This window comes from Culex quinquefasciatus, chromosome 1 (assembly GCF_015732765.1).
Source record: "Culex quinquefasciatus strain JHB chromosome 1, VPISU_Cqui_1.0_pri_paternal, whole genome shotgun sequence".
NCBI classification, from domain to species: domain Eukaryota; kingdom Metazoa; phylum Arthropoda; class Insecta; order Diptera; family Culicidae; genus Culex; species Culex quinquefasciatus.
In genome coordinates, this window is record NC_051861.1 from 74648493 (window position 1) to 74662652 (window position 14160).

Here is a 14160-nt window from a genome sequence, read left to right on the forward strand (position 1 = left end):
TCGTCGAAATTGGCCTTGACCTGAGGATGTTGCGTCATTTGGAAGGGGAGGTTGACAAGTTTAAGCGATGTGATATAATTAGTGGTTATGATAGTTAGAGCTGGGATAACATTCTTGATTAAAAAAAAAACAGAAAATAATCAAATAATTAAAAAGACTAAAATAAATCAAACAAGTCAGATATGCTGAAGTAGCTTCTGATAAAATATGGACGAATTTGAAATTTTTTTTATGAAAAATTCACCACCTTTGATAAGTATTCGTTAGGGAAAATTAACCATCGATTGTTTTGCTATGTACGTGTATAATGATAATGCATGCGTCATGGCAAACATGAATAATGCATGTGAGTGCTTATGATATAGTTTTACTTTGACTCATCGCCAATGATTCAAAATTCATTACATAGCTTAAAATAAAATAATTATATTTGTTCCTGAAATATTTCAGCTACAACTTGTTTCTTCTTTTACAACCACCATATTTTGTACATTTTTGAGCCCTTCTAGACAATTGTAGAGCTTGTCAAAATGAACCTTTTTATTCTTGTAAATCGAATTTTGATCAATTGTATTAAATGTTATGAACAAAAAACGATTAAAAAATGCTTATTTTCAAATTGAGAAAAAAGACCTCCGAGATATTTTCAGCAAATGTATGTAGCAATATGTAGAATGTGTACTTTCAGATGCTTCTAAGAACGAGGTCAAACTCAACCCCCTATTTAAGTTATTCCCATTTCAAAATGGCGTCTTTTTCGTCGTATTTTGGCTTTAACTTTTGTTTAACACTGGAACGCCCAACGCATGTCCAATAGGATGTAACAAAAATGACTTTTGGCGGGCATTCAAGGGTTTGTTCCGGTGGGCATACTAAGCCCAAATCAAAATATGAGCTTGATTGACGTAACAGGAGCTGGCGCTCCGGCCTTCAATTTTAAATGGGATTTAACCCGTAAAAAAAGATTTTTTCAAAAATGTCACTTTTTGAGGCATTTTTGCCACTGAAGCGTTTATTTTCAACATCATTGGCGTGTAGGCCAGATCCTTGCTCATCTTTTGGTATATATAACATTGAAATTTGGAGTACCCTGGAGCTTGGTACAGACCTTCAAAGTTTGGCATTTTTTCGAAAAATCGGTCCCGGCAAAAAAGATATGCGTCGCGCCTCGCGACGCCCTAGACGCCATTTGATTTTGCCGGGGCCGATTTTTCGAAAAAATGCCAAACTTTGAAGGTCTGTACCGAGCTCTAGAGTGCTCCAAATTTCAATGTTATATATACTAAAAGATGCGCAAGGATCTGGCCTACACGCCAATAATGTTGAAAATAAACGCTTCAGTGGCCAAAATGCCTCAAAAAGTGACATTTTTGAAAAAATCTTTTTTTACGGGTTAAATCCCATTTAAAATTGAAGGCCGGAGCGCCAGCTCCTGTTACGTCCAATCAAGCTCATATTTTGGATTTGGGCTTAGTATGCCCACCGGAACAAACCCTTGAATGCCCGCCAAAAAGTCATTTTTGTTACACTCTAATGTCCAACTTACACGGACGCCCAAGCCTCCCAAAAAAGGTGGAACGATAACTTCAACTCGCTGGTTCTCGGGCCTAACTCAACCAATCAAGTGATTTGTTAGGATGTCTAGATGATTCTAGAACTTTGCAGAACTTAATTTGATCAAATCTGTAATTTCTGCGACCGAAAACATCGTCCCACCTTTTTTAAAAAGACTACCTCCGCGGAATTTTTGGCGAATTTTTTTTTACACGCGAAAAAAAAAATTGGAACGATATTTTTGATCGCAAAAATTACAGATTTGATCAAATTAAGTTCTGCAAAGTTCTAGAATTATCTAGACATTCTAACAAATCACTGGAAAGAAGAATCATCTTGATTGGTTGAGTTAGGCCCGAGAACCAGCGAGTTGAAGTTACCGTTTCAACTTTTTTGGAGCCTTGGGTGTTGGAATGTTAAAAGGTCCGATTTTCACTCTCTATTGGAAGATAAGTGTGTGTTTTGATAAGTTCTACAAATGTCAACAAGACACCAACTCGCTACGACATAAGCCTGAGTTAATAAATTAAAAAAAAAACTCATTTTTTCATAAACAACTCAACCTTAATTACAAAAATGGCTCTAGAAACATTCCGTTTGAAGATAGAGCGTTGTGCTCTTGAGCAAAGTTGCTCAGAATGATGTTCCGTACACAGAAAAAAATATTTGAATTTACTCAACACGGAAAAAATGAAACACATGTAAATTCAGTTGATGTAAACTTGAGATTCAACGTAAACGGTTGAATCACACGTGAAATCATGTTTTTGCGTATAATTTGTTGCAAATTTAAATCAAATTGCATTTAAATTTCAATGTTTAATGACGTGCAAAAGTGTTACATCATAAATGATGTAACATTCGGAAATAATCTCGTTATCTCGCCAAAATAAAAATTCTGAACCACCCTCAAATTTGGACTACCATACCGAAAGATGTCCTATTGACCCTGATCATTTGTCCTGAAGACATCAAAGCTCTAAATCTTAACGAGTGGCCGCTATCAATTTTGTCACGCTAGATTTCAGTTTCGGACCACTGCACAGTGGTAGAGCGTCCAATTTTCCGGGGTTACAAATTTCCCGGGAAACGGTAAATTTTCAACCAATTTCCCGGGAAATCCCGGGAATTCCCGGGATATTTAAATTTATTGATTTGATCTTGGTTCTGCTGCAACTAAGTTGTTTAGAACAGCGACTGAAAGGCTAAAATAAGTGTGAAGATCAATTAACAGCTTAACTGCATGTAAAAAATCATAAAACTGCAACAAAATGTTATCTTTATCTTATTTTATAAGCTCCAATAGTACAATAAATCAAAAAATAATGTCATTTATTTTTTTATTAAGGTAATTAGACAGTGAGTAGTGGAACAGCATCTAATTCCGTCGTACCTCTTATGTTGGCAGGTCAGCACTTTGACGTTCAATTACAACTCATTGAAGGCGATTTCAACTGAAATAGAGTGATAAATAGCTCAATAAGAAGTGAGCATGCAAGTTACTTTTAAAAGTTTTGCAAAATTAGTTGTTTAAATAGAAAAAATACCAAATTGGATGGAGTTAGGAGCGAGTGCTTAACCTGCGAAACCTACGAGAATTTCCCCTAAAATAATTCCATACTTCACAATCATACAAATTATTTTCTTGCCTCTGTGATCAGTAAAAAAGAGCGTGGTTTGATACAAAAAGTTGGAAAAAAACATGCAGAAATTATGTTTTTCATGATAAAAACTTTTCTAAAAAAGTCATATTGGTTTCAGTTCTTGGACAAAGTGGCAAAGCAATAATCAAACTTCTCTTGTTTGTTTTACTTCAAACAACTCAATATTTTTTCTTTTACTATATATTTTAATTTCTTGTATACCAGGTATTTAACGAATTGAAATAATTCTTCTTCCACAAAACTATTTTAAAAATGTTAGGATACCAATTTGATTTTCAAGTCATTAGATCATGGTAAACAAAAACGTAAAAATTCTCAATTTAATATATGAAATTACTCCAAATATTCTTGAAAATGCTTTCTTAATCTTCCCGTAGCTTCAAAATTAATATTATCAGATATCAAAGTGTCTGATAATCTCATTAATTGTATATCGTCGCCATCGTGCTAACTTGTCGTACGTGCATTTTGGGCCAAATTGAGTTAAGAACGCCATATTGTGCAGCTCACAATGCCTCACCTTTTGACCGTCACAGATCCCCAAAATTCGATTTCAATCCTGAGATATTCAACAAAAACCGAAAAAACTCCGTGCATTTTTGTCACTTTATATATGAAAGTATTTTGAATCTTGTCGTGCTATCTTGTCACTCCATGAAAATTGATGTAAGTGCGACAAAAGGCCAAAGGGATTTCAGGCCAGGAAAGTCAGGATGCGTTTGTCGCACGTAGGGTAGAGTAGTCATCAATGAGACACGGGGAACAATGATAAAATGGCTCTCACAAGACGCACTTTCAACCAATCTGGCTCATATTTGGGGGAAAGGCGTGTCTACTAAATACACGTCTGCCATAAAAGTGACTTTGGTTATGGATGCTCCCTTGCGAAGTTATTCATACATGTTTGATTCTGGGGTGTAAAAGTAAATTTTGACTAAAAATTAAATTTTCGCTCATAGGCTACCATTAACTTAAAAACTAATATTTCTCCAAATTTCTTTCGTCATTTTAAAGGGCATGAGTTGGGCTACAATGTCCTTTTATTAGGTTTGACCAAAAATTAGAATATACCCAGAATCCAGGGCTGTCTCATTGTTCCCCACTCTTTTCGGCCCATGGGTAACAATGAGACACTTTGATTTTTCTTCAATAAACTTTTCAAAATCTATGGAAATCTTTCAAAACATGAATTGGAAGTGATTTTTGGCATATTTATTGAGTTTGAACTTCATTTAACCAAAAATATAAAGTTATTTCGTAAAATATATGGATTTTGCAAAATTTAAATACTTTTTAGTATAACTTCTGTTAATTAAAGTTTCATGTTGACAAAATTGTTTGAAAATGTTCAAAGCAAGTCTCCTGCAATGAAACAATATAAAAACATGATGTTTTACTAAAAAAGTATTGATTTTTGAAGAGTGTCTCATTGTTCCCCAGCTGTCTCATTGTTCCTGCCAAATGCGTCTACAATGAGACAGTTGAATAACTCTGGCTGTAGACGTCAGATCGATCTCATATTTTGGTCAATGTTAGAACACATTAAAAGAAAGAAAATGCAACAACAAGCTCATTTAAACATGCTGATGAAAAAAATAGAAAAATCGTTGAAAGTTGAAAACCAAAAGTGTCTCATTGATGACTACCCTACCCTACAAGCTAGACTACCGTAAACATTTGTAATTATAACTCGGGACTCCAGCATCCAACTTCAACCAAACTTTGGGACAATGCACAGAATGGTCAGCCAAACAAAACGTGTTTGTTATTGTTTACATTGCGTGCTCTCGTTTTTGTATATTCAAGGTCAAACATTAAAACGCGTTTTTCTCGGAACGTCGAAATGGCGGGTGCGACAAGATAGCACGACGACGTCGATATGAGCTATAAAATAAATTTAATTGAACAAAATCATCTTCATTTATTTTTTCTGACCATCTTAAAAAAATGGTTCCAAAAAGTATAGCAAATGTGTACTTTCGCTTAAATTTCGGGAATTCCCGGGAAATATACAAATTTCCCGAGAAACGGGAAATATTTATTTTCGGGAAATCTCGGGAATTCCCGGGAATTTTTTTCCCGGTACGGGAAATTGGACGCTCTATACAGTGGGCAAAAACGGGTGAAAAACGGATCTTTTGATGCCGTCAGTTTCTGCCTGACAAAAGTATCATTTTCAATGTAAAAAAAATATGAGGAATCGACTGGTGGTACTCTAATTAGCGGCAAATGACGGAGAGTGTTCCATTTCACCCCATTTTACCTTTGTTAGGGTGTTTTTCACGAATATCTTTAACTGCCGTTGTTTGCCGCATTTCAAAAGTATCTTATTCTAAGTAAAAAAATCACGAGAAATCGATTGGTGGTACTCTCAATAGCGGCAAATGACGGCAAGGGTCCATTTTGCCCCATTTACCCCTTATTTATGTGTTTTTCGTTAATATCTTGAATTACTGTAGTTTCCTACAGTTTAAAGTATGCGGCATTTTCATTGGCGGCAAATGACATCAAGGGCCTATTTTGCCCCAGTACCCCATTTTATTTGTTTTTTGTCAATATCTTTAACTGCCGTTGTTTTTATACTTTGGAAGTATACTATTTCATGTAAAAAATCACGAGAAATCGATTGGTGACACTCTCATTGGTGGCAAATGACGGCAAGGGCTCATTTTGTCCCATTTAACCCCTTTTAATTTGTTTTTCGTAAATATCTTGAAATTATATTATTTCTTACAGTTTCAACGTATGTAATTTTATGTAGAAAATCATGAGAAATCGGATGGTGGTGTTCTCATAAGCGGCAAATGACCCATTTACCCCATTTTATGTTTTTTGAATATCTTGAATTGACGTGGTTTTAAAAACTTTAAATAAATGTTATTTTAAACACATTAGAAATGGATAAAATGGGGTGAAATGGGCCCTTGCCGTCATTTGCCATCAAAGAAAGTGGCACCAATCGATTTCTCGTGATTTTTTACATAAAATAGTATACTTTCAAAGTGTAAAAACAACGGCAATGGAAGATATTGACGAAAAACACATAAAATGGGGTAACTGGGGAAAAATGGGCTCTTGCCGTCATTTGCCACTTTTGAGAGTGTCATACATCTATTCTCGTGATTTTTTGCTTAAAATAAGATACATTAGAAGTGCGGCAAACTACGGCAGTTGAAGATATTCAAGAAAAACACCCTTAAAAAGGCAAAATGGGGTAAAATGGACCACTTCCCATCATTTGCCACTAATTAGAGTACCACCAATTGATTTCTCGTAATTTTTTACATTAAAAATGATACTTTTGACAGGCCGAAACTGACTGCATCAAAAGATCCGTTTTTGCCCACTGTGGCACTGTACATACACAGAAAAAAAATGATGTTACTATTCATCAAGAAATTGTTACAGATTTTGTGTCGAAAAAATGTTTAATATTACATCAGGAATTGAGTAATATTCATCAGTTTTTGATGAATATTTATTAGGTTCAAATTTTTAAACATTTTATGTAAGATTATTCAAAAAAGAGGGAATATTCATCCTACCAAATTTACAAACCTTCCAAAATTCAACTTTTTTTTGCTGTGTAGTGAAAAAGCACACGTTCAAGTTAACATTTTAGGATACATTATACATCGTGATAGTGGTCTTGTTATCAAATACAGCATTGAAACAGTTCAATTTATATAATTTTCTTAGTTTATTGTAAATATCTTTTCAGGCAAATATCTTTTTTAAAGTTGCTGTTGTTCAGAATATACTCAAATATTTGTGACAAAAATGTCAGTATCCAGACTCTGGTTGATGTGCTCCGTTAAACCAACCGCTCCGAAATTTCTTATCATATACCAGAGAATTTAGCAAATCCATAGAAGAATTAAGTTTGTGTTTCTCCTTAACCACCCCCATCAGACGTTCTTGTGGCTAGAATGTTTTCTTTTTCATCCAGCACCACCTTCCGAAAGCTTCGCATGTCGTGTGCCTTTACACGGAACAAAATCTGGTCGTTGGATCCGAAAAATATTTGCGACGAGTTCGAAAACATTGGAAGTTTTCGAAATCATCGAGAATGTTTGCGATATTGGAAAAAATGTTTTCGATATTGAAGCAAAAAGTTTGCAAAATCGCAAACACCATGTTTGCGGCGCATTTTTTTGCCCAGTCCGCCGCAGCCAATGCGTTACGCTGTCAGGATCAGCTGTTCGCATCTTTCGCAAGTAGTAAACTAACAGCAAACATAACCTATTTTTATTTTGTTTATTTCGTTGAGTGTCGCCGTTTTGATTTTCCCGGATAAAAACCCACGATTCTGCGTCGGAAACAGTTCCGAAACGGACAAATTTTCAAGGATTTGGTTCTCGCGGTGGTGCCGGTGCGAGGTGCGAGCCGCGGAGGACGCGAACGGGGCCGTGGTCGCGGCAAGGAAGACTCCAAGGAATGGGTCGTCTGGTGCTCGATGGCAAGATCCGCACCCTGGAGGAGATCTACCTGTACTCGCTCCCGATCCTGAGCCGCTCGCTCAAGGACGAATGTGCTGAAGATCATGCCCGTCCAAAAGTAGACTCGTGCCGGTCAGCGTACCCGTTTCAAGGTGCTCGTCGCCATCGGTGACTCCAACGGCCTCATCTGCCTCGGCGTCAAGTGCAGCAAGGAAGTGGCCACCGCCATCCGCGCTGCCATTATCCTGGCCAAGCTGTCGGTCATGCCGGTTCGCCGTGGTTACTAGGGTAACAAGATCGGCAAGCCCCACACCGTGCTCTGCAAGGTCTTTGGCAAGTGCGGTACCGTCCTGGTGCACCTAAATCCGGTTCGCATTGTGCCGGCCCCGGTCCCGATTAAGCTGCTCTAGATGGCCTGTTTTGAGGATTGCGTCGGAGTCGCGAAACTAGAAATCCGGGTCACCAGCTACACCAATCTCTTCGGTGGTTCTTCCGCCATTGTACGCTGACAGTGATTCAAGAACTGGGATGCCGGTTCCAAATTTCGATCTGAATAGTTCAGTCCGGATGAAACTAATCAGACTTAGGTTAGTGTCCAATTTTGACAAAGCTTTCAAACAAAACTCAAAAGCTTCTTTCCAATTCCAGCCGGTGGAAATTGCCACCCCATCTTTACATTTCCGACGATGATTGACACGGATGTCCGGTATCTTTGTGCCTCGCTAAGCGATTCGAGTTTGGCCGGAACATCGTTGGTGCAGGTCCACAGCCATACGACTTCAACAGTATTAGCCATTGAGTACGCTACAGCACCGACGACAACCTATAGTAGAGGCTCGCAAGAAAAAAAAAAACAAAGTACAAAAACACCAATGAAACCAGAAAGAAAACAACAACACAAACAAACGAAAAAAATTATACAACATTAATACAATAGAAAAAAGGAAAAAACAAAATCACACAAATACAAAAATACAAAAATAAAAAAATACAAATATACAAATATACAAAAATACAAAAATACAAAAATACAAAAATACAAAAATACAAAAATACAAAAATACAAAAATACAAAAATACAAAAATACAAAAATACAAAAATACAAAAATATAAAAATACAAAAATACAAAAATACAAAAATACAAAAATACAAAAATACAAAAATACAAAAATACAAAAATACAAAAATACAAAATACAAAGATACAAAACAAAAAATACAAAAATACAAAAATACAAAAAATTACAAAAATACAAAAATACAAAAATACAAAAATACAAAAATAAAAATACAAAAATACAAAAATACAAAAATACAAAAATACAAAAATACAAAAATACAAAAATACAAAAATACAAAAATACAAAAATACAAAAATACAAAAATACAAAAATACAAAAATACAAAAATACAAAAATACAAAAATACAAAAATACAAAAATACAAAAATGCAAAAATACAAAAATATAAAAATATAAAAAATACAAAAATACAAAAATACAAAAATACAAAAATACAAAAATACAAAAATACAAAAATACAAAAATACAAAAATACAAAAATACAAAAATACAAAAATACAAAAATACAAAAATACAAAAATACAAAAATACAAAAATACAAAAATACAAAAATACAAAAATACAAAAATACAAAAATACAAAAATACAAAAATACAAAAATACAAAATACAAAAATTCAAAAATACAAAAATACAAAAATACAAAAATACAAAAATACAAAAATACAAAAATACAAAAATACAAAAATACAAAAATACAAAAATACAAAAATACAAAAACAAAAATACAAAAATAAAACAAAAACAAAAAAACAAAAATAAAAATACAAAAATACAAAAATACAAAAATACAAAAATACAAAAATACAAAAATACAAAAATACAAAAATACAAAAATACAAAAATACAAAAATACAAAAATACAAAAATACAAAAATACAAAAATACAAAAATACAAAAATACAAAAATACAAAAATACAAAAATACAAAAATACAAAAATACAAAAATACAAAAATACAAAAATACAAAAATACAAAATACAAAAATACAAAAATACAAAAATACAAAAATACAAAATACAAAAATACAAAAATACAAAAATACAAAAATACAAAAATACAAAAATACAAAATACAAAAATACAAAAATACAAAAATACAAAAATACAAAATACAAAAATACAAAATACAAAAATACAAAAATACAAAAATACAAAAATACAAAAATACAAAAATACAAAAATACAAAAATACAAAAATACAAAAAAATACAAAATACAAAAATACAAAAATACAAAAATACAAAAATACAAAAATACAAAAATACAAAAATACAAAAATACAAAATACAAAAATACAAAAATACAAAAATACAAAAATACAAAAATACAAAAATACAAAAATACAAAAATACAAAAATACAAAAATACAAAAATACAAAAATACAAAAATACAAAAATACAAAAATACAAAAATACAAAAATACAAAAATACAAAAATACAAAAATACAAAAATACAAAAATACAAAAATACAAAAATACAAAATACAAAATACAAAAATACAAAAATACAAAATACAAAAATACAAAAATTTAAAATAAAATTTTGAATTTTGAATTACAGATTTTAAATTTTAGAATTTTAGAATTTTAGAATTTTAGAATTTTAGATTTTAGAATTTTAGAATTTTAGAATTTTAGAATTTTAGAATTTAAATTTTAGAATTTAGAATTTTAGAATTTTAGAATTTTAGAATTTTAGAATTTTAGAATTTTAGAATTTTAGAATTTTAGAATTTTAGAATTTTAGAATTTTAGAATTTTAGAATTTTAGAATTTTAGAATTTTAGAATTTAGAATTTTAGATTTTAGAATTTTAGAATTTTAGAATTTTAGAAATTTTAAATTTTAGAATTTTAGAATTTTAGAATTTTGAATTTTAGAATTTAGAAGAATTTTAGAATTTTAGAATTTTAGAATTTTAGAATTTTAGAATTTTAGAATTTAAATTTTAGAATTTTAGAATTTTAAATTTAGAATTTTAGAATTTTAAGAATTTAGAATTTTAGAATTTTAGAATTTTAGAATTTTAGAATTTTAGAATTTTAGATTTTGAATTTTAGAATTTTAGAATTTTAGATTGAATTTTAAATTTTAGATTTTAGAATTTAGAATTTTAGAATTTTAGAACAGAATTTTAGAATTTAAATTTTAGAATTTTAGAATTTTAGATTTTAGAATTTTAGAATTTTAGAATTTTAGAATTTTAGAATTTTAGAATTTTAAATTTTAGAATTTTAGAATTTTAGAATTTTAGAATTTTAAATTTGAATTTAGAATTTTAGAATTTTTAGAATTTTAGAATTTTAGAATTTTAGAATTTTAGAATTTAGAATTTTAGAATTTTAGAATTTAATTTTAGAATTTTAGAATTTTAGAATTTTAGAATTTTAGATACAGAATTTTAGAATTTTAGAATTTTAGAATTTTAGAAATTTTAGAATTTTAAATTTTAGAATTTTAGAATTTCAGAATTTTAGAATTTTAGAATTTTAGAATTTTAAATTTTAGAATTTTAGAATTTTAGAATTTTAGAATTTAGAATTTTAGAATTTTAAATTTTAGATTTTAGAATTTTAGAATTTTAGAATTTTAGAATTTTAGAATTTTAAATTTTAGAATTTTAGAATTTAGAATTTTAAATTTTAGAATTTTGAATTTTAGAATTAGAATTTTAGAATTTTAGAATTTTAGAATTAGAATTTAAATTTTAATTTTAATTTTAAAATTTAGAACCTTTGAATTTTAAATTTTAAATTTTAAATTTTAAATTTTAGAATTTTAAATTTTAGAATTTTAGAATTTTAGAATTTTAGAATTTTAAATTTTAAATTTTAGAATTTAGAATTTAGAATTTTAAATTTTAAATTTAGAATTTTAAATTTTAGAATTTTAAGATTTAGAATTTTAAATTTTAGATTTTAGAATTTAGAATTTTAAAGAATTTTAGAATTTTAGAATTTTAGAATTTTAGAATTTTAAATTACAAGATTTTAGATTTTAGAATTTTAAATTTTAGAATTTTAGAATTTTAAATTTTAGAATTTTAGAATTTTAGAATTTTAGAATTTTAGATTTTAAATTTTAGAATTTAGAATTTTAGAATTTTAGAATTTTAGAATTTTAGAATTTTAGAATTTTAGAATTTTAGAATTTTAGAATTTTAGAATTTCAGAATTTTAGAATTTTAGAGAATTTTAGAATTTTAGAATTTTAGAGAATTTCAGAGAATTTTAGAGTATTTTAGAGAATTTTAGAGAATTTTAGAGAATTTTAGAGAATTTTAGAGAATTTTAGAGAATTTTAGAGAATTTTAGAGAGTTTTTGAGAATTCTTGAGATTTTTTGAGAATTTTAGAGAATTTTAGAATTTTTTGAAGAATTTTCGATAATTTATTATAATTTTTGAGAATTTTTGAGAATTTTAGAGAATTTTAGATATTTTTAGAGAATCTCAGAGAATTTTAGAGAATTATAGAGAATTTTAGAGAATTTTAGAGAATTTTAGAGAAGTTTTAAGATTTTTTGAAAATTTTTGAGAGTTTTTGAAGTTTTTTGAGAGTTTTAGAAAATTTTAGAGGATTTTAGAGAATTTTAGAGAAATTCAGAGAAATTTAGAGAAATTTAGAGAAATTTAGAGAATTTTAAAGAATTTTAGAGAATTTTGTAGTATTTTTTATAATTTTTTAGAATTTTTGATAATTTTTGATAATTTATTTGAATTTTTGAGAATTTTTGAAATTTTTTGAGAATTTTAGAGAATTTTAGAGAATATTTAAATATTTTAGAGAATTTCGGAGATTTTTAGAGAATTTTAGATAACTTTTTATAATTTTATTGAATTTTAGAGAACTTTTAAAAAAAATAGAGAAATTTAGAGAATTCTAGAGAAATTTAGAGAATTTTAATTGAATTTTAGAGAACTTTAAGAGAATTTTAGAGAATTTAGCGATTTTTTAGAGAATTTTAGAGAATTTTAGAAAACTTTATAGATTTTTAGAGAATTTTAGAGAATTTTAGAGATTTTTTGAGAATTTTAGAGTACTTTAATAATTTTTGTTAATTTTAGATAATTTTAGAGAATGTTAGAGAGTTTTAGAGAATTTTAGAGAATTTTAGAAAACTTTATAGATTTTTAGAGAATTTTAGAGAATTTTAGAGATTTTTGGAGAATTTTTGAAAATTTTCGAGAAATTTTAGAGATTTTTGGAGAATTTTTGAAAATTTTAGAGAAATTTAGAGAATTTTAGATAATTTTGGAGAATTTTAGAGAATTTTAGAGAATTTTAGTGATTTTTAGAGAATTTTAGAGAATTTAGCGATTTTTTAAGAATTTTTGATAATTTTAGAGTATTTTTAATAATTTTTGTTAATTTTAGAGAATTTTAGAGAGTTTAAGAGAATTTTAGAGAATTTGAGAGAATTTTAGAAAACTTTATAGATTTTTAGAGAATTTTAGAGAATTTTAGAGATTTTTTGAGAATTTTAGAGAGTGTTAGAGAGTTTAAGAGAATTTTAGAGAATTTTTGATAATTTTAGAGTATTTTTAATAATTTTTGTTAATTTTAGAGGATTTTAGAGAATGTTAGAGAGTTTTAGAGAATTTCAGAGAATTTTAGAAAACTTTATAGATTTTTAGAGAATTTCAGAGAATTTTAGAGATTTTTGGAGAATTTTTGAAAATTTTAGAGAAATTTAGAGAATTTTAGATAATTTTGGAGAATTTTAGAGTATTTTAGAGAAAAAAAATTTTTTAGAGAATTTTAGAGAATTTTAAGAGAATTTTAGAGAATTTCAGATAATTTGAGAGGATTTTAGAAAAAATTAGAGGATTTTAGAGAATTTTTGATAATTTTTAAGAAATTTTGAGAATTTTTGAAGTTTTTTGAGAATTTTAGATAATTTTGGAGAATTTTTGAGAATTGAAACTGTAAGGTTAAAAAGGGCCCGATTCCGTTTTTACAATACAATTTTTCGAATTTCAGAGTTTTTTTTAGTTCTAGAAAAGTCGAGGAACGATAATATTGAAATTTAATTTGGTGTCCTCTTTCGCAGTCTACGGCTCGCAGTTGCACCGTGAGTTCGGCAAACACCTTCACAGATCCGACTGCTGGCGGAGATTCTGGGAACTTGTTCTAGGGGGACGGTCTTCTAGTTGAGGCCACTCCGCTCAAGTCGATTCTCGAGGTGAAGGTCGGCGGTCAACCTCCAGGGCTTCTGGCGGTACGCGAATCCGCTCAAGGGACGTGCCAGCTCGTTGCGCGACGCTGGAAATCAGCCAGATCGACGACCCGAGCACGCTGCACCGGTCTCAGCACCTCTATCCGGGTGGCCCCGACGCCGAGTAACATGCTAACGGCGGCACCGACGCCCAGCAGTAACCTGCTGCCCCGCGGACATCCAGGACGACTAGATCAGAAT

At 29.6% G+C, this 14160-nt stretch overlaps 1 pseudogene; it reads left to right on the plus strand.

Annotated features, from left to right (window-relative positions):
* Positions 1 to 340: 340 nt before the first annotated feature.
* Positions 341 to 7993, plus strand: LOC6046756 (annotated as a pseudogene).
* Positions 7994 to 14160: the final 6167 nt, after the last annotated feature.